The sequence below is a fragment of the Zalophus californianus genome, chromosome 4 (assembly GCF_009762305.2).
Source record: "Zalophus californianus isolate mZalCal1 chromosome 4, mZalCal1.pri.v2, whole genome shotgun sequence".
NCBI classification, from domain to species: domain Eukaryota; kingdom Metazoa; phylum Chordata; class Mammalia; order Carnivora; family Otariidae; genus Zalophus; species Zalophus californianus.
Genome location: NC_045598.1, coordinates 129,669,086 through 129,696,323, shown reverse-complemented (window position 1 = coordinate 129,696,323; position 27,238 = coordinate 129,669,086). Strand labels below are relative to the sequence as shown.

At 35.5% G+C, this 27,238-nt stretch overlaps 1 protein-coding gene across 5 annotated transcripts in view; it reads left to right on the top strand.

The window, feature by feature from the left end:
* NCOA2 (nuclear receptor coactivator 2) overlaps window positions 1-27,238 on the top strand; it is a 285,796-nt gene that overhangs the window by 79,826 nt on the left and 178,732 nt on the right. For all 5 annotated transcript variants that reach the window (XM_027596559.2, XM_027596602.2, XM_027596551.2 and 2 more), the window contains exon 2: window positions 16,482-16,538. The gene's annotated coding sequence lies outside the window, so the exon portion shown is untranslated. The remainder of the gene's footprint in view (window positions 1-16,481; window positions 16,539-27,238) is intronic.

The following is a 27,238-nucleotide window of genomic DNA, read 5'->3' as shown; positions in this document are numbered from 1 at the left end:
TTCTCTTGCCTCCTATAGTCTGGTTTTAGATTATTTTTCTTGTGGTTTTGGTTTGTGAGTGTGTACTCATGGCTTTCATTTCCTTTATTCCTTTCCCTTCCTTCACACCAGACCATGAGAAGGGAATAACTTTGAGATATTTTTGTATTTGTTTACATTGCCAAGTTATATAGGCAACTTCCTTTTTATCTTACAGAAAATAAACCCAGGGTGGTTAAAAATACTTGAAATCATTAGTTTTAACTTATGTCCTCAACAATTCTTTCACTCTTTGGTTTAAATATAACTATTGGTAATAGGGTTATAATTTAGAAGGTGTGGACATTAAAGAATTTACCCACAATGGCACCATCCTCACACAACCACTTTTAGGATTTTAGTGTATTTTCTTTTAGGTCTCTAAGAGATTATTCTGTTAGTTTTGTTTTTTTTAAGTGCTTTTACTGGGGATGAAGTTCATACATTGGAATTTTACCTCATTTTCTCAACCCTTTCTTTTACTTAGTGGTATTCAATGCCCAAAGAAATAGCCAAAATAAAGGAAGAAGAAATCACAGATGGAAAGACTTCTTCTACATTAACAAGTTGGATGATTAGTCCTTTATAATCAGTGTCAAGTATCTTACCTGATTTCTAATAAGATATGGTCAAGAAGTCATTACAAAGCACAGTGCACTATCTTCTTTAGCACTCCAAAACTTACTTACCTACCGGTATTTTATGGAACATGTTGGAAATTGAGGCATTCAAATAAAAGGCTCGGATATGTAGGAGTGAGTAGTGTCAGTGTGCGTAGGGTTTATTATTTCTGCACTTGTTTTGGTTAAAAGGAATGATAACTTGAAGGAAATGTCCTCTGGAGAGCATTGATTACTGACCCAGAGCTATGTTTCTGTAGTCTGTCTGAAGAGAGCTCATCAGTGAGAAATGGTTAAATTCTCAAAGTTAGAAGGCATGTCATTAAAAATACAGCTGAGAAAGGCAGTGGTTTTCTTCATACACACAAATACAATTTTTATATTCAAAAAAAAGAAGCTTAACTATTGATGAAAAATTTCAGAATGCTTAAATGTTAATCTTTTCCATTAGGCTTATTTTTTTAAGTTATATTTTATACTTAGGAAATAAATACTGCTTGCTTACATATTCAAAGAGCATTTCAAGGCTCTCACTTCCCAGTGTTGTACTTGAAAATGAACTGAAGGTGAATAAATGGCCCATTTTAGCAATCTGCAGAGTGCAGATTTCTTACCTATTTCCCTGATAGAAGCGTATTGTGTCATGGAGTTTGGGTAGTTTCATCTTTTTGATGTGACCTTCCAAAAAATACTGTTGTTATTTCTCTTTTCTTTTGGGGGGGGTGGATCATACATTATATTTTATTTTTACAGTCGCTTTTTACATCTGCCAATACACTGTAACCATCTTTCCAGGTCAATAAATGTTTATTACTCTAGTTATTGTTTTTTAAAAATTGTGTTTTAATGTTTATTATTTAATGTTAATAATCATAGTATGTGAGCACATTTTTACTTTTGCCATTTTATAGGTAAGTCTTGATTTTTAGATTTGTTCATCTTCCTTAATCGAGCACTTGGAGTCTAAACTCATTTGCACAAATGTGGCTTTTACTCCATAGCTGAAAGTAGGATAACTATAGGTTGGTGATGTATACTATACTTTGATAGTTTTGTGAGTCTTTTTGTGGTATTCTGTGCTTTATTTTAAAATATGACTTGTTCATGTATTTGTGGACAAGGAAGTGGCTTTTGAAATTTACTCTGTATCTGAGAATTACCTTCCACGTTCTAAAATGGATGTAAGAGAGAAGTGGGTAGGGGTGTGTGGGGGGGGGAACACTTGTGTAAACATTTAAGGATTAGGAAGAACAGAAATACCAAAATTTTTTAGGCAACACCGACTGCTTCTATTCCTAAAAAAGATTTTTTTGATGTAACTTTAAAAAATGAATACATAACTTATTCTGCTGTAATTTCTTTCATTTTTAAACATTTAATTTGTGAATTACATAAGCATTAAATCTCATGTATATGAGGGGAAGAGTGAGGTTTGAGACTAGAACCCACAATCTCTTATTTTCTCAAAATAGCTCTCTTCACTCTGCCATGTTACCACTATTACCAGTGACAAGTCATACCTCTTTGCCTGAAGTGGTGAGTTCTACCACTTTTAAAATACCATTACTAAAAACAGCTCAAGTTCCTAAGCTGCCTTATATTTCCAAACGCATTTGAAAGTATTTTTGGTCCTGCTAAACATCATTAGATGGAAGTAAGAAGAAAGTGTATTTGGTTAATTTGTATTAGAGAATTAATAGTTGTCTGGAGGAAGGGTTAGAAATGTCTCATTCCTTTGGGACTTAAATATATTCATCAAGTGTTATAAAATCAGGAGCACAAGATACATTCAGATTAGCCAATTAAGCCTTTACCTCGGAGTTTGCTATTTTATAAATAAGGCAGAAAATCACACTTATAGTTGCTTCCATGTCACTGTTAGGTTAACTGGGGCCTTGTAATTAAGTTATTTGACTCACCCTTTACTTATAAATGTTTGCTCCCAATTTTAGACACGAATCCTTATAATATTTTAAGATTGGTTCAAGTACTATTGCTCTAATGAATATTTTCCTCTAATTACATGTCTTTGCTAATACCTCTTCACAGTGTATGCTTCTATATGAATTGTGGTCTCCTCTCAGATTCTTCAGTGTCAGTTCTGGGTAATTGATTGAGCATGACTACTGAGGGAAATGTTTTCATATGAAGTCATTTGTGTCACCGAGAGTACACTTTATGAGAAGATTTTTACAGTAGTTCCTCTACTCCAAGTTGCTGTTTATTGTGAAGTACAGTATTGGATTAGCAACTTTCCAGGAAAAATAAAAAGAAACACTGTCACATTAAATGTACACTTGTAAGATACTTCACCTTTTCAGAAAATATGAAAAAATATATATACTGGGGAAGTAAGAGAAAACTATAGTAATTTTTTTTTGCTTAGCAAATCAATTTCTTTAAAAAAATATGGAAGTATTTTTGAAGATGGGCTCATTGGAATAAAAGTGCTTTAGAGTGTGAGTTGGTATTTTTTATATTGATCAACACATTTGTGAAATTGTGAAAATGAAAAGCTTATGTACATTATTAATCTACATATATTTTCAAATTTATTTTACCATGAACCTTTTTTTGTCAAGGAATATGCATCAATTTAGGGAACTTTGATATGTGGTAATATTTTTATAACACATTTAAGCCAGTGGGGTTTTGTTGAAAATAATTTTGAGACATAAAGGCCCAAAATTGTGTTATCTTAGGGAATTTAAGCTCTGGGATATTAAGGTTTAAAGAAACAATGTAGCCACCATATTTTTTCCTTTCTTACTGGTATATAATTTATTTTGTAGTTTAAAAGTGGCTTTTCCTGGAAGTTTAAGCAAAGCAGGGAGTCAGAAGACCTGATTTCTAGGCTTTTTTGGGGGGGGGGTGGACTGAGTGACTTTAATCAAATCACATAATCTCACCGAACCTCCTTTTTGACATTTGCCTAGTGCGCATAATAATTACATACTCAAAGTCCACCTCACAGAACTGTTGTAAAGATAAAATAAGAGAAAAATAATCTGTAGGTGTTTGAAACTTGTAAAGTTTAATGTAAGATTAAGGAAATGGTTGTGCCTTAATATTAAGCAAATAGAAGATGTGGTGTCTTCAAACCCTATTTATTTAGACTAATGGCCCTTTGTCTGAGGACAGTAGAATTTTTTAGAGCTAAAGTGGGATTTGGAGATAATTGTGCCACTCTCTTTTTTTTTTCACTGAGGAACTGAAGCCAGAGATGGTAAGTGATTGGCCTTGAGTCTTATAGGGAAATCTAGGAGGACGGCCAGGTCTCCTGACCCATGTTCTCATTCCATGCTAGCCTCCTGAGCAGTCTAGAAGAGAGAAACAATGAGCTACCTGTTGAGTCAGATATTCTTGAGTATCTTCCTCCCAGATAGTGTTACTTTTTGTAATGAAATGTTAGTATTATCATTTTAAAGTTCCTAATTCTTGTTCAGTACTCTCTTTTGACTTTTATAGTATATTTTGGCTAAAATATTAAGGAATTACTTTTTAGCAGATTTTTTCTTCTTTTGTGTCATGTTTTAAAAAAGAAACTCTGACAAATTACTGTGTAATGTGCTAAAACTGAAATTATGAGAGAAAAGATAAACACAGGCCATTTATAATTTAAGTTACTATTTGTCACACCTTCACTATTTTGACATTTAGCACACATAGAATTTGTTAACATACCCCTTCCACCATACCTCTTTCAGTGTTTTGAAGAGAAAATGAGAAGGTATGTTTCTTTGTGACCACTTTTAAAAACATTATGCTTTTTTCTTTGCCTCAAATATTTATGAAGACAGAAAATAGCATTGCTTATTTTTATTGGCCACACTTAAAAAATAACTGGGAAATAAATGTGTTATCAGTCAATACATATTTGCTGAGTACCCTCTACAGAGGGTTTGTTAGGTGCCAATGATTTTAAGACATGCTATGGTCTTTGGGCCAAGAGGCCATGAACATACTTATTTACTGTTGCATTCTTTTATAACATGAGATCAAACATTTTCCTGTATTTAAAAATACCTAGTTAAAAAAAAAACAAACCTGGTAAAATAATTTTCTCTATTTGTGTTCTTTTTGCCCTCATGTGAAATTTGAATAGAGAAATACTGTAAATAGAAAAAGTGTGAATAATTTTAGAACCCTGAGAATAATATGAAAGGTTAAATTGTCTATGCTTTAATAAAAGAAGCAGTTAAAATTATTTTAGTCACTGTAATAGTGTGTTTGTTTAACTGTAGCACACCTAGACAGAAATAAATCGTGTTAAAACAACAACTTACTACTGACCTTTCTTGCTTTTCCCATTCTGGGTCCCCGAATCTCGACTGCAATAAAATAGAAAAGGTCTACTTGGAATATTTGTAATAATATCTCTAAAAGGTTCTTTAACCTGATACTTTATGAAGAAAAAATAAAAAGGATTAGTTACGCATGCCTTGAATTTATAGTCTGAAATGAGAATCCAAACATTTTGCTATATACTATAGTTAACTAAGGCATGCTTAGATACTGCAAACTTCAAATGACCTTTTGTGGGATTTTGATTCAATCTTCACTTCCTTCTCATAGAGGAACTCAAACCCTGAGATTGGTCTGCATATTGGTTTGATCTGAATTGTTGATTATGTTATTTTTGTGAAAAACATTAAAAGGTATACAAGAAGATACTATTATACATAATACTTTCTAGTCTGTAAGTTCCTTGAAGTCAGAGCTTTTTTTTTTTTTTTAAACACCTCCAGAGCCTCTTTATATCCCCATTTATAGGTCCTGGTATTTTAAATATTTGTTGGATAAGTGAATAAGTGGATTTATATTTACCTTATGCACCATAATTCTCCTTTGTGTTTGATACCATTCTGGTTTTCTAGCTAGTCTTCCTGAGACATTTCCTTTTTGCTTTAAAGTCTTTTTTACTATTTATGAAAAGCTGTTGGTTTTTATTCTAGTTATCTATTGCTTAAATTATTATATCTCATAATTCTGTGGGTTAAGAATTTGGACAGGGCATAGCAGGGATGGCTTGTTTCTGTTCCATGATGTGTGGGGTCTCAGCTGATATGAGCAGGAACTGTTAGGAGCTGGGATGACTGGGGCCTGACTGAGCATATCTTTTTCATATGGCCTCTTCACGTGGCTAGGTTGGGCTCTCTCAGAGTATGGTGGTTTCAAGGTAATCAGACGTATGTAGTGGTTCAGACTCTGAGTTAAAGGGTTCCAAAGTCCTAGGCTGCAGGTTCAAAGCTCAGAAGTCCCAGAATATCACTTCTGCCCCAGTCTGTTGGTCAGACCAATCACTAAGGCAACCCCATTGTCAAGGGAGGGCAGTTATATTTCATTTCCCAGTGAGAGGAGTGGCTAAGAGTTTATTGCTGTCACGAATCTTCCACAGTTTCTATTCTTTATGTATTACTTGCCATTGTTACTATTAACCTTATTAGGCTGTGGTTTTATTTAGGATGTTCACCAAAATGTCCACTGTTAAGTACTTAGGGACCTGATGATAGCTCCTTTCTCCCCATCTCCACACTGTGTTGTGGCTTGAGTGCCTGGAGTGCTCTTTGTCCTAGACCTGCGTGAGGGAGGAGCGTTAAAAATTTCTTTGGGTAGAAGCAAGAACTTTTTGGTTGGGAGTTCATGCTCCAAATGAATTTTCCCCATGGTGCCAGTAGGGAGTACCTATATTTGTATATCTGTGTGTGTGTGTGCACACACGTGCGTGTGTGTGCATGAACCTTTGCACACACGTGTGTAGAAATACACCATTTCATATTAGATGGGCCAGTGGTACCTAGAGATTTTGATTTTATGTATTATTAAAAATGTCCCCCAAAATCTAGGGAACTGACACAGGATTGTCAGATTTTGAATTTTTCAAGTTATTACATGAAAAAAAAAATGACTATCAGCCACAACCACCATTTCAGAAAATAGAAGGAAAATTTAACCCCACAATTATAATAAGCTCACAATCTAATAATAAAGGAGAATCCTCAAATTTAATAAAATTTAGCTTTATAGAAAAATAAAGCTCTACATTTTTTTCTCATTTAGGTTTAAACCTAGAAAAACTTTGTTCTTGAGCTACACTCAGACATTTTAGGAACCACTCTGGTAGGGGCCTTATTTTGATCTGTCAGCAGAATTAAAAAAAAAAAGTTGTACCTGAAGGATTTTTTAAATGTACATTTCATATCCATATTTATTATGTAAATAATGGGGGAATTGACTGGTATAATGGTCCTTCTGAGAAACACCCATTTTAGTATATGCTACTGGATTCTTTTTCAGTGCAGAAAGATTTTACTTTCATTAGGACCTATGCAACAAAATAAGATTTAAATTAACGCCACCATGTGATGTTGCCTGGTCCTAACAGAGTTGTTGTTCACAATCTGCTGAGCTCAGGTTCCGTTGAGCTCAGCCTTTACTATTAGCTGTGTGAAGATACTCCAGATCAGGGGCGCCTGGGTGGCTCAGTCGATAAGCACCTGCCTTCGGCTTAGGTCATGATCTCAGGGTCCCGGGATTGAGTCCCACATGAGGCTCCCTGCTCAGCGGGGAGCCTGCTTCTCCCTCTCCCTCTCCCTGCCCCTTCCCTTGCTTGTGTTCTCTCTTTCTCTGTCAAATAAATAAATAAGATCTTTTAAAAAAAAAAAAAGATACTCCAGATCTCCCCCGTTATTTTTCTTTCCTTAAATAGGAAACTTTGTCCCTCAAGACTTGATATGAAAGACATTAAAATAATACTAGTGTGTGCTCCAATTGTAAGCCTAAATGCAGGTACTGAAATGCAGTGGCAGCAAGTTATCAGTGATGATAATGGTCACCCATCGGGTGTAGCATATCCATATAAGTAATTTTGGATTGTCATTGAAAGGAAAATAGGATATTAGAAAATTTTGTGGACATTTGTATATGCCCTTGGACTTGGAGATTCCCAGATGGAGGGAAACATCAGCCACTGCATGTTCTTCCACCTTAGGTTTTAGAATTGTTTTCTTTTCTTTTTAAATTCAGTTCCTTGTGTTGGATAAAGTTCTCTGTCACAACTCGTAAAATTTTTTTCTTCACACCTGTCTTTTAGCCTACACTATCAGTATTTCTTCCATTTTCTTTGCTTAATATAGGCATAACAGGCCAATAATTGAATAATCTTGGGGCGACTCACCAGGTTGAACTGAGTGGATTTGTTGGGTGAATGATACTTGTGGCTTTTCTGTAATAGCTGGATGTAAGAAAGCATCTTCTTGACACCAACCTGTTTTGGGGGGGGGGGGTGGAGCCAGAAGTGCAGAGGAGTAGCGCCCAGCAGGAGGAGCTGTGCTGGAAAACAACAGGGAGAAGTGGAGGGCTTGAATTCACAAGGACCTGATTCCACTACTACTTCTTCCTCTTGCTTTAACTTCAGCAAATCGCTTAACTTCTCTGACTTTTAGCCTCCTCACCTGCAAAATGGGATTGATAGATGCCATGTAGATAAAACCTACTTTTGGGAAAATAATGCTGGTAAAATTTGTGTCACAGCAAGTAGTACCTGATACTTAAAACAAAAGGTAGCTCTCCTCGTTATTCTGTATATTTTGGATGTTAGAAAGCTCATTTCCAGATCTTTGAAGTTTTAGTTATATTTTGTATTGTTAGATGTTTTCTCTACATGTTCTAGATTCACAACTAAGTTGCAAACCTCTCACACCTTTTAGTGTACATAATGCCCTTCTGTGATGCGAAGGTTGACATATATTTGATGATGATTTCCATAGCAGTTAGTTAAGATATGATGGGAAGACCAGTGTCTTTAGTGTTTGTTTTGGGGTTCATAAAAACTTTAGTCAGAGGATGATGGAGTGAAGTACTGCTGTTGTCAGTAGAGGTACTAATCTCTTTGAAGCTCAGTTTCCCATCATTGAAACGGAGTAGTTAATAACAAGTTATTTTCAAGTTTCTTCCAGAGCTAAATTTTCATTCAAGATGGTATAGGATCCTATTTTCTCCAGTGTTCTTCAGTGTTTTTGTCAGAACCTAGACATGTAGTAAAATGGAAGATTGCGTTTTAAATTTTTTAACAAAATGGGAAACTATATAAGTCCACACAATAAAGCAAATTTCTGATGAAATATCTTTTTTGGTAATATTTCTTCTGAATGACAATTGGATCCATGGGTTGACTCAGTGAGATTCTACAGACAGACAATAAACATTTGACTAGGTACTAACTGTACTCCAGGGATAAGCTCTCCATTTTCCAACGTACTAAGTTGCATATAGCTTTTTTCTTAGTAATCTTGGTGCTCATTTTTGGAATACCATATTCTTTCTGGAACTCTGTAAAATATTGCTGCATTTAATTATCTTATATAAAATTGTAATTCTACTTCTAAAAACTTATCTGTGACATAAAATTACAGCCATGAATGTATATTGTACATACCTGTGAACTGTTTTCAACTTTTGGAAAATACCATTTATTTAGGGCTTGCTGACTACTTTTTCCTCTGCTTTTATTTATTTATTTTTTGACAGATTGGTGCTGCCACCAGGCAATCAGAGTAATAAGAACTTAGTGCCTGGAGTCAGGTGGACATGGGGTTGACACCCAGCTCCATCACACATTCTGTGATTTTAGGGAAATTGTGTTACCTTTTACTCGTTATAAAATGGATGTTACAGAACATCTTTTTAAGAAGACTCCTGTCCTCCTTCATACTGTGTGTGTGGGGGGGTAGTTAATGAATATTGCTTTTATTGTGTTGAAATGATGAGTAACTTAATATGGTCATATGCTGTTGAAAGGTGTGGTCTCCCTTTAGGAACTGACAGTGACAGTCATTTGGGGAAAGGGGCCTGTCCTGAGAAAACAAAAACCCAGACAGGGGACAGAAAGTTTGTGCTGGTCCTTGTGAGGCTGGTTTTTGAAATTACTGTTAGGTATTGGGGGTAGAGACTGTGTCCCTGTCCTGTGTAGGCAGATTATAGAGTTTCAGTGTTTCTTTTGGTTCAGTTGCTTACCTCTTGTTACCCCATGGTACTGAGGTAAGTTTTACACAGGCTTGTCTGCATTGTCGTCAGGGATATTAGGGAAGGCTTGTAGGCTTATTTCGTATTGGTCAGAGTGGTCCTTGCGGTATTAATTAGGGAGGAAAACCTCAGGAGAAGGTAAGTTTCTGGGAAGAGTTCACAGTCCTATGTCCTCTCCCTAAATGGATTTCTTTCCTCTACTGTTGATGTTTGCAGGGTATATATTTTATTAAGGAAGGAAGACATTTCCTCTCAGACTGGTTTATTGTGAAAGATAAACTGATAACATATGGAAATCCTCTACTATTCTGGTATACACAGTAGGCTTCGGTAGCTATTCGCATTTTAAGGAGAATGAAAGGAAACATTACAGGCAAAGATTATCCGCATTACTGGGAGAAAAACAATTAGAATTCTACTTGTGTGTTGGGGCCTTTTATTTTGGGAAGACCGATTGGTTGTTGGGTTGTCATGCTCTAGTCTTGGTCGGGAGTCATCTCTGAGCCTTTTATCTTTGTTTAAGAAAGATTAATTTCTGCTCATTAACTTATTTTTTTCTATTCTCTCCTGTAATGCCATTAAAGACTATATTATTGTGTGAATTTTGGGGCTGAGCTCCCTAATTAAAGCCCCAGGACTTCTGCAGGAATGTTGTTTAAAAATCACTAATCCAGCAGCAGGTTGTTTCCTTAATCAAAGGGGGATGAAACCTTACCCTTGCCCTCAAGAAGCTCAGAGTCTAGAGGGGAAGATTAATTTTAGCATAAGGTAATAATGATAGTAGCCATTTGCACGTGCTGTGTCCAGATCCTTATATCCTATTCATTTGTCAATACTTTCAGCTTCTCTAGTCTGCTTTATACATTTGTCATTCCAGTGACACTGTTCTTAGGAAGGTCATCAGCACATTCTGCTTGCCAAATCAAGTAGAAACTGTAATTCTCAGTAGCATTGAGAACTGTCTTCTTGGAACTATCTCCTCTTGGACTCTGTAGTATTTGTCTTTGCTGGTCTTCCTTCTGCCTCTCTCTTCTCCCTAAGAAATTTTAATCATTTCTTTGGATTTAAATGCTATATTCAGGTTAGTCACTCCACAATTTTTTTTTTTTACTCCTGTGCCCCAGTGACTTCAAATTTAATATCTTTAGTTCTCTTCCAAATGTGAGCATGTACATTCATCTACATGTATGAAATTAATTTTTCTTATAAGTCTGTCTCTGGGCAAGAATACTATTCGTTGAAGAGTTACTGTTTTATGATAGTTGCTTTATTGTATTTGGCTCTGACCATTCATTGTGAGAGACAAAAATGAAAGGAATGATCATTTGAGATTTATGAATTTGATGGATAGGTTTTTTTCCACTATATCATATGGACCAATTATATATGTACACCTGCCTGTAGCTTAGGAATTTTTAAACTGATGATATATCCTTTTCTATATATCTATTTAGAACCTTTTTTTACATTTAGTATAGAAGTTACTCAATTATAAATCTAAATCTCTACTTGTTTTAACTTGTGATTACTGTACTTAAAGCATTTTGTTAAACTGAATTAAAGTAACAAAAGAACATCTTAAGATTGGACTTCAGTAATTTTAAGCACCAGTTCTAGAAAACTGAAGATTTCTCTAAGCAAAACCTCAAGTTTAAGAACCTTAAGTTCTGTGTATAACAGGCAGAATGAGTAGTTGGAAAGAATAATTACAAAGTTAATTAATGTTTATATGTAGGTTATGAGCTAAATGTTTTAAGGGGGTCTTGAGATGATACTGTTGACCATCTTAAAAATGATTTTGGAAAATGAAAATTATTAAAGAGTTTCATTAGTTAAGAGTCATTGTCTGCAGTGAAGGTAGAGACTTTTAAGCAAAGAAAACATAAGCTGTCTGAAGTATATATAGAAGTTAATCAGTTAACTTACTAATTATTATTCAGTGGTCTAGATGTTACTTTTAGCATCATCATCTTAATAATTGGGAAAAGGGGAATTTTAACTTATATAGTCCACATTCTTTATACGTTATTTATATTATTAAGACTTTTGCAGCACATCAAATTTGGGGTCTTAATATTACAATATTTTATAATACTATTTTAAATGTTTAATATAATACTGTTTAATATTTAATATTTTATTAAAATATGGAAGCTATACTTTAGGATACCTTTTTATATTATATAAAATGTATGTAATATAGATCAAATAAAAAATACAGTGCCCTGTTCAATAATCTGAAATAATTCTCATGGTTAAGTCTTGAGAGTATGACTTTCCTCTTGATGTAATATAATTTGAAACATGCTTAGTTAAAGGTATCTTTTATGTTAAGTTGTTTGAGAGTTTTTGTGTTTTTAAGAAAAAGAAAACAAATTCTCATACTACCACTGCATTAGCTCTGTGACCTTGGACAGAGTGCTTCACTTGTCAGTTAAGTTTCTGTTATCTACAAACTGGAGGTGATAGTAGCAATACCTACCTCATAGGGTTGTTAGGAAGATTAAAATGGATAACAGATATAAAGCTCTCTGTCAGAAGCATTTAATAAATTGTCGCTGTTGGTGATGATGATGATGGTGATGCTGGTAAACCAAAACAGCAAAATATGGTTCTTCTCTCATTCTGGTAGGCATAAAGTGCTCTTTTCGCTGGTATTGTGGGTGTCACTTCATTTTCTTTCTAGCTTGCTTTGCTTCCTCTGACTCTGTGTCTAACCCTTCGGTTAAAAAAAAAATTTTTTTTTTGAGCATATCTTCTTCTAACCCTCTGTTACCTTTTGAAAAATCATCAATCTATAGCTTTAATGCTGTCAGCAATCTTTTTCTGTGTGATGTGGGCTCAGTCCTGATTTTTTTTGCCTCACAGTCATGATGTGTAATTAGTGCAACCAAATTGATGCTCTTCTTGTCAGATGTTTATACCATTTGCTACTAGAACTGCCTTTGTCCCTTACATCCCTTAACTGACACAGTAATCATAACTGTCACATAGGAAGAAAGGGCAGGTACATAGAGGTATGTTTTTAAAAATCATTTACGGTATTTCTAGCATTGAAGAAATTGAGGTATAATTTGCATACCATAAAATGCACCCATTTTCAGTGTATTATAGGATGAGTTTTAGTAAATGTACACAGTTATGTGTGTCTTGTGTTTCTTATACATCTTTCTTTAGCATCACCCACAATCCAGTTTTAGAACAAGTCTGTCAGCCCAGAAAGTTCTCTTGTGTCCATTTTCAGGCATTCCCCACCTCTGTTCTCTAACTCAGGACAGCACTAACCTGTTTTTTCCTCTGTAGTCTTACTTTTTCTAGAAATTTCAAATTAATAGAATTATATAATATGCTATCTTTGTGTCTGGCTTCTTTCGTTTAGCACATGTTTTTAAGTTTCATGTTGTTGCATCCATGAGTAATTCATTCCTTGTTGTTGAGTGGTATTCCATTGCATGATGTACTACATTCTACAAAATCCATTCTCCAAAGATAAACAGTTTGTTTGCACTTTTCAGCTGTTCTAAACATAACTGCTAGGATCATCCTTACACAACTGCTTGAATGTCGTCTGTCCCCAAGAGAAGTGAAAACACACCTTGGTGTGAAATTGTTGGCTTATATGTTGAGAAACTTCCAAACTGTTTTCCAAAATGGCCATACCATTGTGCTTTCCTACCAGCAAGGGATGTCTTGTGAAGGTTCTAGTTTCTTCCTGTCCTTATCAATACTGTATGTTTTATTGCATGTCTAGCATATTTTATTTTGGTTTTAATTTGTTTTTCTGGTGACTAATGATGTCTAGTACTTTTTTGTGTACTTTCCCCATTGTATATCTTTTTTTTTTTTTTGAGAGGGGGAGAGAGAGAAAATCCTAAGCAGGCTCCACGCCCAAACTCACAACCCTGAGACCATGACCTGAGCCGAAATCAAGAGTCCGATGCTTAACTGGACCAAGACACCCAGGCGCCCCCCCCATTGTGTATCTTTTATAATATATATAATATGTTTAAAAATCTTTAAATATTTTGCCCATTTAAAAAAGTTGAATTGTTGTATTATTGAGTTATTGAAGTTCTTTATACATTCTAGATGGACATCCTTATTATTTAGCTCTTTATGTATTTTAAATGCACATGCTTTATCAGGTAATTATTTTGCCAATATTTTCTCCCCATCTGTGGCTTGTGTTTTCATTTTTCAATTATGTCTTTTGAAGAACAGACGTTTTCATTTTAATGGAGTTCAGTTTGTCAGGTTTTTTTTTTTCTTTTATGGTCTTTATTTTTATTTTATGCATTTGGTGTAATATCTAAAATTTTTTTTTTCTAATCCACAATAATTTCCTCCAAGAATGTTCTACAAGTTTTGTAGTTTAGTTCTTACTTTTAGGTCTATGGTCCTATCCATTTTGAGTTAATTTTTTGTACATGGTAGGTACAAGGTAAAGGTTGAGGTTCTTTTTCCCTCTCCATGCGTGTAATAGTTTTTGGCATCATTTATTGAAAAGACTGTCTTTTTCTCATTAAATTACCTTGTGACCTTTGTTGAATATGAATTGATATAAATGTGTGGGACTGCTTCTGGCCTGTGTTCTCTTCTGTTGTTTATCCTTATGCTGATACCCCACTGTTTTGATTGTAACTTTATAGTAAGATTTGAAATTAGGTAGTTTTTTTCAACTTTTGATGTAGTTTTAAGGTAGCCCTGGTTCAGAAATTTCCCAGTAGTCTCCATGTTAATGTGTCTCTGGAGGGTTATGGGCAGATAAAACCATTAGGACATTCCAGGGAAAATCGGTTCTACTTAGGGGTGTAGGACAGGCCTGAAGCTTCTATTTTTTCATCATTTCACTGAGTTACCTGTCAGAGCCAGCAGCGCTTAGCAGGATCATACTTGGTAGAATAATTGTAACGCCTACTGTGTACCAGGTGCTTTATGTAATCATCTCATTTAATACTTCCAAGGTGCTGCAAACAGGACATTATTATCCTCATTTTATATTTGAGTCCACAATAACACTTCCTAGGTCGCATACCTAAGCTGCTGCTAACAATAGAGTAATATTATCAGCAGCAGTATTTATATGATAAAGCCAGTTTTGAAAACTGGTCTGTCTGATGACTTAACCCTACAAGGTTTTTCCACTGTTTGGTGCTACCTTCTTTTTTGTTTCGTTTCGTTTCATTTCCTTTCTTTCCTTTTCTTAAGATTTATTTACTTATTTTAGAGAGAGAGTTCGGGGAGCAGAGTGCATTGGCACTTTCTCCTCATATTATCTTAGCATGTTAGTGAAAACTTACTAATATAGATCAAGCAATAATAGTTTAATATCATCACTCCTACTAATAATCACAACTTTTAGCTCTTGATTGTGGCATAGTGTGATGTCCTTGAGCGAATTAGTTGTTGGTATAGAATTATAATAGGCTTAAGTAGGCCAGCATAATGAATAAATTTACCCCAGTAGAGCTGGAAAGAATTGATGACTCCTATTACATAACAGTTTATTGCACACTACTCACTGACTGCCACTTGAGGAGAATCCATTCGTTTTACTTACTGTGATAACTTCTTATTTGCATACGGATTTTCTTTTGTTTTTCGTGAATCATCACTAACTAATACCCTAGCTGCATTTCATTACATTCGATGATCTCCATACCGAGCAGGTCCTGGTAAAACTCAAAATGGAATTTTTTCTCTTTCCCTCCCCTTTCGACCTCTTTAGATTAAAGTAGTAAGCATTAATACACAGACAATAGCATAAGCACATACTTGTTTGTATTCCTTACTGTACATCTTAGAAACAAACTTCTTTAGTGCAGTGGAAGTGATTCTTGTGTGGGTCAGAAAAATGCTGCAGGGTCCTTTGGAGTTAAATTCTTTGTTCTCAAAGACATACGCCCAGAAGAAATTTGGTGAGCAGCTCCCCTTGTGATTGAAAATGTTCATTTCTTCCTTATCTACATTTGCTCTCTTTTTTTTCAAGATTTTTATTTATTTATTTGACAGATAGCGAGAGCAGGAACACAAGCAGGGAGAGTGGGAGAGGGAGAAGCAGGCCTCCTGCTGAGCAGGGAGCCCAATGTGGGGCTCGATCCCAGGACCCTGGGATCGTGACCTGAGCTGAAGGCAGACACTTAATGACTGAGCCACCCAGGTGCCCTATCTACATTTGCTCTTACAAATTGTTAAGATTGTCGTATATTTTTATATGGCATCATTTTTGCATCATTTTACTCAAGATTTTTTTTTGAGATAAATTATTCAGTCACTTTTGAACTTCTTTATACAATTATGACTTAGATTTTTATTTCAATAGTTTCAAGCCTTTTGATTCCTTGCAGGTAAACTATAAATCACAACAAATTAAGATTGCGATGTGAATTTTATTTATTTGTTTACTCAGCAAACATTTACTATGCCCTGTGTTACTGTGTGCTGGGCGCTGGGCTGGTCCTAGGGGGCGCAGTCTGGACATAGGGATCTCAGGTCTCTGCTTCTCAGCTTCCAGTGCTCCTGATGAGACCTAAGCAGCTGCAAGGAAGTGTAGTAAGAATTACGGTGGGAACTCAAAATTTGTAGACTAGACACCTCATCCGTCATTCACAATGAAATGCGGCCTTACATATTTTATGTTTTTTTAACCAAATAGAAGTAATGCAGCAAGTCTACTTCTTGATTTATCATGGCAATTTAATGGCGAGATGTTATTAATGAGTTACTTGTATATTGGTTGTAAAAATCACATCCACTCTAATGAGTCCAAGAGGATTCTCTTTCTTTTTATTCATGTTTGCTTGTTTGTTTGTATTGCAGATTTCTCTTGGATTTGGCTACAAATTTATAGATCTTCTGCACTGTGTACAGGCACAGGTGAGTCAAAATTAAGACTTTCTGTTGGAATATTTTTATTTTTAAGTAAACTCAAATATTTAAAAATTATTTATAGTGTAGCAAAATAATGTGTAAACAAAAATATAAGTAAGAAAATGTATATTTGTCAGCATTTCTGTTTTATTATAAAAATTCTGTGGGAATGTGTTAGAAATGAATTTGAAGGTAAAGTGATCTTATCTGTTTATCAGTGTTTACTGTGTGTATTTGGGAAGAGTTTACACATACCCATTGGATGAGGTGATTTATAATGTCACAGCCTGGCAAAATGTTTACCTTTTTTATATATAAATACAAGAATAGTTGCTATCGATTTTGGCAGCAAATGGAGGTAAATGTTTTAAATTTAATGAGCAGGCTTTTCTTGTCCAACCAGTCTGAAATAGCTTCTCAGTCACTTCTTAACACACAACCCTGATAGATTTTTATCATGATACTTATTATCATGTGATATATTCTTATTTCTTTATAGTCTTCCCTACAAAAATATAAGCTCTGTGAACACTGCGACCATTTTTGTCTTGGTAAAAAACGTTATCCCTGCCTTTTAGGATAGCACCTGGTATATAGGAAAGACTGAATAAATGTTTGTTTAAAGTAATTATTGGATAGTAAATATTAAGAATTTGCTTATATTCAGAGTCATTGAGCTCTGCATCTATAAAGAAAAACTAGAAATAGTTTTTATATTTATTTCTAAATATGAAATTAATTTGTATCAAGTACTTAAAATCTGTGGCTCTTAAATGTTCTGAGAAATTATACCTGTGTTGCATATATTATGTACTAAAGTGTGCTTAATCTGGATAGAATTCAGAGGGTAATGCTTCCAATTCTGTATTTATTTTGTCACTACCCTAGAAGGTTCTTATGATCAAACCTGAAGCAGGTGTGAGAGCTTCTTACCTCCTTACTGGATTATGCTACCATATTGGATATGTTTTTTGATATCTTTGTAGAGAGTGAGAGAATTGAAAATCTCTAAAAACCAAATAAGTTAAAAATTTCCCATGACCTATCACTGGATACAAAATTTAACTTCCTTACTTAGTTTTCAGTTTCTAGATTGGGGAGATTCTTTGGTCATTTTTCCACCCTCTATATTGATGTTTGAATTCATTATCCTAGAGCTATAGGAGGGATGCTTGGCTGGCTCAGTTGGTAGAGCATGCTACTCTTGGTCATGAGTTCAAGCCCCACATTGGGCATTGAGCTTTCTTAAAAAAAATAATAATAATAAAGATAGCTATAGGAATAAGCAGACCACCTATTTCCTTGTGTCCTTGGCAGTTTTCTTTAGGTGTTCCAAGTTACTGGTTGCCATTATTGGTTTCTTGGTTTGTTTGTTTGTTATTGTTTTTGGTATGTTTTGTTTTTTGATCTTTCTTCAGGCATTGGTCTCTTCTGCCACCGTGATTTTTTTTTATAGAAAGAATTAACTCTGACCTTTAGTGTTTTTTAAGTAAAATTTTATGAATTATTTCTTATTCACATTTAATTTTATAAGTGCAACTTGCGGAGATTCCCTTGATAATACTAATAACAGCAGCTAATACTTATTGCTCTCTTACTGTGTGCCAGGCATTATGTAAGTGCTTTTGAGTTATCTTGAGAATAGCAGATAAGGAAATTGTAGCTTAGAGAGGTTAAGTGACTTTTCCAAGGTCGTATCAAGTAAGTGGCAATTTGCCACTCCAAAGACCTTGATCTTAACCACTGAGCTCTATTTTATGCCTAAATAGCCCTGAATACAAGCATATTTGTGGCAGTAAGTGAATTACAGGAAAATCATGTTGCTATGTGAGGACTTCAAAATTAATTTAAAAGTCAAACATTATTTTGCTTCTATTTCATTAGCAGGTCCTAACTTTTAACCTTTATTTCAAACTGTGAAACATGACAACTCATTTGAAATTTAATGACTACCTAAACAACTCCACTAAAGTTGGAACTAAAGTTCCACTCTCACACTTTTAAAGTTCCACTGCTCACTTTTGGGGACGGGGGGAGAGGCACATGGAGGAAAGCCATTTGGATTCCTTTTTCCATTATAAATGTGGTATGCTATGAATCAGCATTCTTTATCCCTTGAAATATTAGAAATTTTTGTTTACAGGTGGCATTTATAGCTTGGTAGATGAATCATTTTTCTTAGAACAGGTTGTATGAAATGTAGTAACTATAGAATTACTTAGAACCCTTATCTTGAAAGGTATAACAATTTATATCTCTGGCAAAATATTTTTAATTATTTAAGAAATGAGGTGGTATGACTTTGAGATAGAGCAGAGTTGGTTCAAACAGAACTTCAGCTTTCTCTGTTTAGTTTATTTTCGGGGCTGAGGAGGACATATTATATAAAAGTATTTTGAGCCTTACATGTATAATATTGTGGACAAAATGTTCTTGAAGACAGTGTTGAATATATCTTAAAATTTTGATTTGAGAACAAGATTAATTGTATTTCCTCACACTTGCCAAAAGGTTTGTGTCTATAAGTATAAACATAAATTTCAGATTTGAGTATATGGAAAGGGAATTCTGTTTGAATTAAAAAGACAGACTTTATTTAACAGACAAATTGTGCTTTTTAATCTATAGCTACGTCAGTATTTCCATTCCAGTCTCACATTTTAAGCGTTTTTAAAGTTAGCCAGTAAAATATTCTTAGAATTGATAGTCAAAACAGGAGCAAACATTAGATAAATCTGTTTGACAATATAGCCTTGAAATGTAATTTTCCCTTCACTATGGAAAACTCAACTCAGTGTGAAGTCATATGTACTTTCTATTTATTTCTGTTTTCTGTATGCCAGAAGATTTGGGGTGGGAGAACAGGGTGGGGGATGGGTGGGTGAAGAATTGTTTACACACACTAGTTCAAGCCAAACTCTTTGATGCTAATATATGGAGAGAGAAGTTGTCCAAAGTATAATAAAGTGTAATACACTTCTTGTAATACTAATATACTTTGTTGTGTACTAAACTCTAAAAATTGTATTAAGCATATCAAGACATAACAGAAATTATGTCCATGTTGGCTATGACATGGTTAAAAGTACATTTCAAGTGAATATTTGTTGGGTTTTGAATGCCCTCTTCATTCATAGATGTGAGATGAGTGATTGGCTGCCTGATTTAACTAAGATGTATACATTCCCGTGAAGACAGGGCGGCTTGATTTGAGTCACAGATCTGAGGCTTTGAGTACTATCCACTGAAAATCGGTATTAATATAAACAAACATTGAGAACATTTAAGTATATGTGTCTTGCTTTAGGCAAGATCTGTGGACATTTAATTGTATTGCTACTTTGTGATGTTTCCTTGAAATGTCAGCATGGTAGGCACTGTGATCTGGAAAATAACAGATATTTTGACAGTTGGCAAAGTGCCCTCGGTCATTTTAACTATGGGTGCTGGAATTCTAACCCTAGCCTCCCTGGGTAGGCTCCCCTGCTCTTGGTGAGCGGGGCTGACCGCTGAACTCAGGCTTTTACTGGTAGGTCGAAATTGCCTTGCAGTGGGTGTCATTGACACAGAGCCATCAGTTGGAAACTGGATGACAGGGCAGTTTTTAAAGCATTTTTACTATTCTACTTTCCTCCTTTTTTATGTACACACTAGTGTAAATAGATTGGCTTAGTTTCCCCCATAAAACTAAATTCATTCAGCACTCTTAACTCTCCTTTCTCGCTCCCCTCCTTCCTTTTACCTTTGGGTCATGACTCACTCTTTCTGATTCTCCTTCCTTTTGGAAATATTTATTAATTATTTATATTGTTTTAGACTATGCTAAGTGCTGTGGGAACTAGCACTTTTAATACCCCAAATTATTAAACTGGAAAAGGAATATCACTACAAGCTTAACTCCACATTTCCTTGCTCAGTGTTTTCACATTGAATTTTGGCTTTCTGATTTTTCTTTTAAAGAAAAAAAACCTGAGCATTGATTTATGAATTATATGTCTTTTATTACTAAAAGTCTTAATCTATCCATGGTAGTAAAGGTTAAGGCACCAGCAATGACAACCAAAAGCAGTCTATCATAAGTAAATGTTTTGTTTGTATGGAGTTCACAAGGCTTTCAAAGTGCGCTCTGGGGAAGGTATACACTTCCTGAGTGTGTTGTGCTTAGTCAGGTTGAGGTAATCACAAGAGTCTAGGCGATCTGTTTAGAACCATGTCCTTGCTATTTCTATAGGTATAGACAAGCAGAATGTTGTTGGTAAGCGTAGAGCGTTGCTGAAAAACATACCAGAAATATGGGGAACCTGATTTTCCTGATTGACTTAAATTTTAGCAAGAAAGGTAATTTAGCAAAATTTAGAATTGCAGACAGCAATTTAAAAACATATTTTTAAATAAAATTCATAAGGCTGTTTCTTAGATTATAAGAAAGTTGAGTTTCAGTTTAGAGCCGTTTTACTGTGCGAATGCTTTATTTTTAAGATTTTTTATTTATTCATTTGAGAGAGTGGGTGAGAGAGAAAGAGAGTGAGGGAGCAGAGAGCCTGAGCGGGACTTCACACCAGGACTCCGGGATCATGACCTGAGCCCGAGGCAGATGCTTAACCCACTGAGCCAGCCAGGCGCCCGAGAATACTTTTAATTGGAAGTTCCTAAGTGTGACTTCTGTTGGTGTAGCTGGTGTTTTTTGGGAAATCATTAAAATTAAAAGTATTACCAGTCTATATTGTATAAATCTTTTGAGTTAACATGTCTTAGGGGAGGTAGGGCCAGAGTGGGAATCTTCTGAGAAAGTTAGAGTGGACTCTGATTTCTCCGCTGTGGTTTTCTGTACTGTACAATGGGTGGATGTGTGTATGGAAATAGGGAGAAGTGGTTTTATAGATTGTTAGCAAAGTGTTTTCCTGCTTTATCATTGTTGTTGTTGTTGGCCTTTAGATTTCAGTTCAAACCTGTATGCTCTTATTTATCTGGATAGTAGAGTTGTTAGCTTTAAGAAGGTCCCCAGTAAGCAAAATTTCACATAAGTGCTACCATAATAACTTTAGGAATACACAGCATTTGATTTTAAGATAGTAGTTTTAGCTATGCCATTCACTCACTTTGAAAGGAAAATGACAGATATACATGTTATTTTCTAGGTAGGTGTTGAATTTGAGTCAGTTGACCTTGCCAGAATCTCCTTAAAGATAAAATAGCAAATAAATCAGGCTGCTTCCATTGAACACCTCATAGTTTACTTTTGAAGCTCCAATCATTTATGTTATTCTCCACTGTTTACCATATCTAGAAGTAAAGGATAAATTAAGCATTTATTTATGAAATTATCCATATAATTAAGTAGGTTTTCTTTCTTTCTTTTTTTCCTGTGACTCTTTGGCCTTAGGATATAGATGTTTCCATTGAGATGTCTATGGCTAGCTTAAGACTCAAATAAACTGGAGGAGTCCAGAGAAGTTAATAGCAAATTTTGCAAATTGTGATTTTTAACCTACTTCCATGCATTAGGTTGTCTGAGCATTATTTGCTACCTCATGAATGATTCATGGGTGTCTACAGTCAATGGAAATATATTTTTTGTCCTAGTTACACCTTGCCTTCCCATCCAAAAAGAGCAAAGGGAGGATAAGATGTATTTAGCTCTTAATAATGGCTTAATGGGACTTTAACCATATACTATAAATGTATATAGTTCATTTTTGAAGGATTTCTTAAATATATATCTGCATGCAAGGTTGATTTTTGTGGTATCCTAGCTATAGGATTGTTTGCCTTCACTGTTTTTTTTTTCTTTCTGAAGTATTTAAAGATCTTCAATTGGTTTTGAATTGATTAATTTGAGGACATTGCTTCCTTTAACAGTTTTGACTTTTTGGTGCTAGTTACATAGATTTTATAAGCAAAATCATACACCTGACATTTTCTGGCCTTGACCTAAAGGTCTGGAAATTTGCTACCTCTCAATATCACAGAGTTGGAGCACAGTTTTGTTGCACTTCCTGAGAAGTGAAAAGGACTGAAAAGGCAGAAGTGTCATAGGCCAGGGTGAAGTTCGGTGGAAAGATGAATGGGGAAGTTTAGACCTACCAGTGCCTTACATGAGTACCAAGACTTTTAAGTGTTGACTTTAAACTACAAAATAATATCTTCAAAAGAAACAACTGTGTCATAATTATTGAATTGGTGACTTCAATTAGGATAGCGAGAGTAGGGGCAAAAGGGAGACAGTTGATCTCTCAGTTTCTTTCAATTCTTTGTCATTCAAAGAGTGATTTGATCTAGGGACTCTTGGGTGGCTCAGTTGGTTAAGAATCTGCCTTCCGCTCAGGTCATGATCCCGGGGTCCTGGGCCTGAGTCCTGCATCGTGCTCCCTGCTCGGCGGGGAGTCTCCTCCCTCTGCCTGCTTTTCCCTCTGCTTGTGCTCTCTCTCTCTGGCCAAAAAAAAAAAAAAATGATTTGATCTAGATTTCTAATTCTTCCTTTTATATGGCAGTTTTATTACAGTCCAGAAAATAAACTTTAGTTTCATAGGTTAGAAGACAGAGTGTGAAAATAGAAGATAGTTTTGAACTAACATGTTTTGAAACTATATTGTGGTTACTCATGCTATTATATTTGAGTAGAATAAAAATGTAAAATTCTTTTGACTTAAACATCTGTTAGACAAATTAGGCTTGTTTCATGAGCACTATTTATATACAATAATAGATTTTGTTTGATTAACCCAATAGAATCTAGAGTTTATCTTTTCTTTGCAACTAGATGCTTTGGAACACTTAAGATTTTCTGTAATGTAGACATTAGATGTTTAATGTTGCTGCTGCTTCAAAATACACACAGATTTTCATAAAATCTTTATTGTCTTACATGTAAGTTATTACTTCTTTGAACTTGTTCACTGACATATTTATATGATATGTCAGGGTCAGGTTCAGACTTTCTCTTTAAAGTATCTTTTGAAAATATAAAGTAACCTTTTGTAAAATACTGCTGTTACCTTTTAAATGTATTTTTATTTTAACATATCCAAAATGCCAGTGCATATTGCTTTAAACCATAATGTGCACTCAACCTATTTATTTCCCATCTTACTGTTTTTTCCCTCCTTATTTTTAAGAGAAAATAATAAAAACAAACGAAAAGATTAAAACCCTTTTTCCTTTCACACCACAGTAGCTTATCACCAAAGCTGTTCAACCTCAGAGCCAAATAAAAGCTGTCCGCTGTGCCGGCCACAGTCCCCACAGACATGCTGCCATTGCGGCTGCCCTTGAGTCCCTGAGCCCATGTCCCTCAAGTCGAGGCCTGCCACCCCAGGAGCTATACAGTTACTTCTAGACCCTTTGCTATTATTTTAGGGATAGAAAATAAGAGGCATTTATTTATTACTTGTTTATTCCAGTACATTTGGTGTCTTTGGCTTATTGTGATACTTCTACTCAGTGTTTCATTTAATTAAGTCATTATTTTTACTGAGGTCTCTGTTGACTAAGGGTCCTATTTCCTACTAAATTTCAAGGGCTGTTTATGAAAATAACATACCTGATCATTTTTTTATATAACACGTTGAGGTTTCGTGAGGTAGTTAGAGTTTTCACAGTGATTTGAAGCAGAGATAAATATAGGTTACCTTGAGGGACAGAGAGAGAAAAGGAAAAACAAACATTTACTATTCCTTTTGGCAAAACGTGGTTTTTGGCCTTTGTATGTGTTGTACCAATTTAAACCATGGATAAATTCTTTATGTCAGAATGTGAAGTATGTTCTGAGTGTGTCTAAATTCTCTGATTTGAAGTTGAAACGAAACCACTTTTTATTTTCAAAGTATTCAAATTTTATTTCTTAAGCCATAATCTATAGAGTGAAACAGAACTGTGTCTTTCAACTCATCTGCTTTTAATTGAATCTTGTAACAGTTGCAAAGACGTTTTTTGCTGCCTTCTAAACTAGTTAAGTAGGAAAAATGATTCTGATCTCAAAAATGGGAAGTTTTGATTAACTGATCCCATCAGATACTGCAAAATGAGCTTTGTCACATGCTCAAAAGATGTAAGTCAAAGATGTGAAGAAAATTGAGTTAGAAGTATCCTAACTTTATTTTTTCTCATTATATATAGAGCGACATGTTAGTTAATGTTTTGTTTTTTCATTGTTTTATTTACAGAACATTTTTAACATTGCAGTTGGTATATGTATACATGTAACTTCTGTGTCAATGTTATTGTATATATAAATTTGTCTTATTTAAAATAATATCACTTATAGGGGTGCCTGGCTGGCTCAGTTGGTGAAGCACATGATTCTTGGTCTCAGGGTTGTGAGTTTGAGCCCCACGTTGGATGTGGAGATCACTGAAAAATAAAATCTTTAAAATAAATTAATTAAATAATATCATTATATCACCAAACATTAATAATCATGATGTAACTCCAAACAGGTAGAAACTAGGACATGAACATAAGTTAAGAGGTATATGTTTGGGGTGCCTGGGTGGCTCAGTCATCAAGCATCTGCCTTCGGCTCAGGTCATGAACCCAGGGTCCTGGGATTGAGTCCCTCATCGGGCTCTCTGCTTGGCGGGAAGCCTGCTTCTCCCTTTCCCACTCCTCCTGCTTGTGTTCCCTCTCTCTCTGTCAAATAAATAAAATCTTTAAAAAAATAAAAGAGGTGTATGTTTAAGTCATCTGCTTAATTAAGTGTAGCTTGCTTATATTTGAGTACATTTCTTAGTTATAGAACAATCATCAGTGTGGTTTCAGTGTAGAGACATGGATCTGGAAACAAGTATTATCAACACAGATCCTCTTTCAACCATATTACGAGTGGAATGGAAAGTCCTTGGAACTGAAAGATCATTTATAATTGCTAGCATGTGTATTGTGCTTATCATGGGCCAGGTAGTGTTCTTTTTTTTTTTTTTTAAAGATTTTATTTATTTATTTGAGAGAGAAAATGAGAGATAGAAAGCACGAGAGGGAAGAGGGTCAGAGGGAGAAGCAGACTCCCTGCTGATCAGGAAGCCCGATGTGGGACTCGATCCCAGGACTCCAGGATCATGACCTGAGCCGAAGGCAGTCACTTAACCAACTGAGCCACCCAGGCGCCCGCCAGGTAGTGTTCTAAGCTCTTCTCATAATAATCCACATAACCCTCAAAAGAAATTTATTAAGTAGCTGCTGTTATGTTATCATTTAGGTATGGGGAACCGAAGGCACTGAGGGGTTCTGTTGACTTGCCCAGTGATGCCCCCTGCTTTTATTAGCTAGTTAGAGGCAAAATTGGGTTTCAAACCTAAGCTGTCATTGGTAATGTTTTTGTTTTGTTTTGTTTTTACCAGAAATTGAGTTTATTTGGGAATAGGAGAGGAATTGCAGTTTGGGAAACACTTGTAACAAGCTACATGTTAGTCTTTTGAGGGTTTTAGGTGGGGTGTACTTACATGCAAATGGGGGAAAGTGCAGCCAGAATGCAAAGAGGGGGAAGTCCCTCCAGAGCCCAAGCAGTAAGTTTGTTGGCTTGAAGATTGGGAGAGATTCTTGGGAGGATGTTCATTGGTTAGGAGCTAAGTCTCAGTCTTATCTAAATCAGACATTTAATGGAAATCAGTCCCTTGATTCTTAAGTTCCATTCTTCTGAGGGCGCATGCACAAAATTTTCCATTTCATATTCTCAAGTTCCATTTTAAAGCTTTTATTTATAGGATGCCTGGATAGCTCAGTAGATTAAGCATCTGCCTTTGGCTCAGGTCATGATCCCAGGATCCTGGGATGGAGTCCCGCATCGGGCTCCTTGCTCATAGGGGAGCCTGCTTCTCCCTCTCCCTGCTTGTGCATGCATGCTCTCTCTCTCTCTGGTAAATAAATAAAATCTTAAAAAAAAAAAAAAAAGATTTTACTTATTTGAGAGAGAGCGAGTACAAGCAGGAGCGGGGTGGGGGGGCGGAGGAGAGGGAGAGACAGAATCCCAAGCAGACGCTGCTCTGAGCGCAAGGCCTGATGTGGGGCTTGATCTCACGACTCTGAGATCATGACCTGAGCTGAAACCAAAAGTCGGACACTTAACAGACCGAGCCACCCGAGTACCCCCTCAAGTTCCATTTTAGATCGAAGTTCTTCCACATTTTCCCCTGTTGATCAAGCTCTTTCACAGAAAGCATTGCTGATCAACCATGTTGTTTAGGCATTGTTTTCCTTCTCTCTCTCTCTTTCTCTTTCTCTCTCTTTGATCAAAGACATTATTAGATGGAGTACATGTCCCTTGGCACCGAGGAGGACCATCCTCAGGTGTCTTGTCCCACAGAGGAGAGAAATGGCAAGTAAATTTTATTGGACTCATTTGAACAACAAAAAGAATAAGAAATGGAGAATCTTAGTCATGCTCCTCTAGGATGGTTAACTCAGTGTCTGTGGTCAGTTGAGCTTTAGGATAAACATAAACACAATATTCTTAATATAGTAAATATTGATAGTGCTTTGCCTGTGAAAGTTTGTTCTCTTAAAAAGTAAAGAACAACAACAAAAAGGATTAGTAATTTCAAAATAAAGTTTCAAACTAACCAAGTGGGGGTAAGGATGTGACCAAGGCTTAGCATTGTGTTTGCTATCCCCTCCCTCCCAGTAAGGCCAGGGGGCCCATATCATTGTGGCAACCAGTGATGCTGAAAGTCCATAAAGTTGCTAAATTGTGTATCAGAAATGATTATTTGACA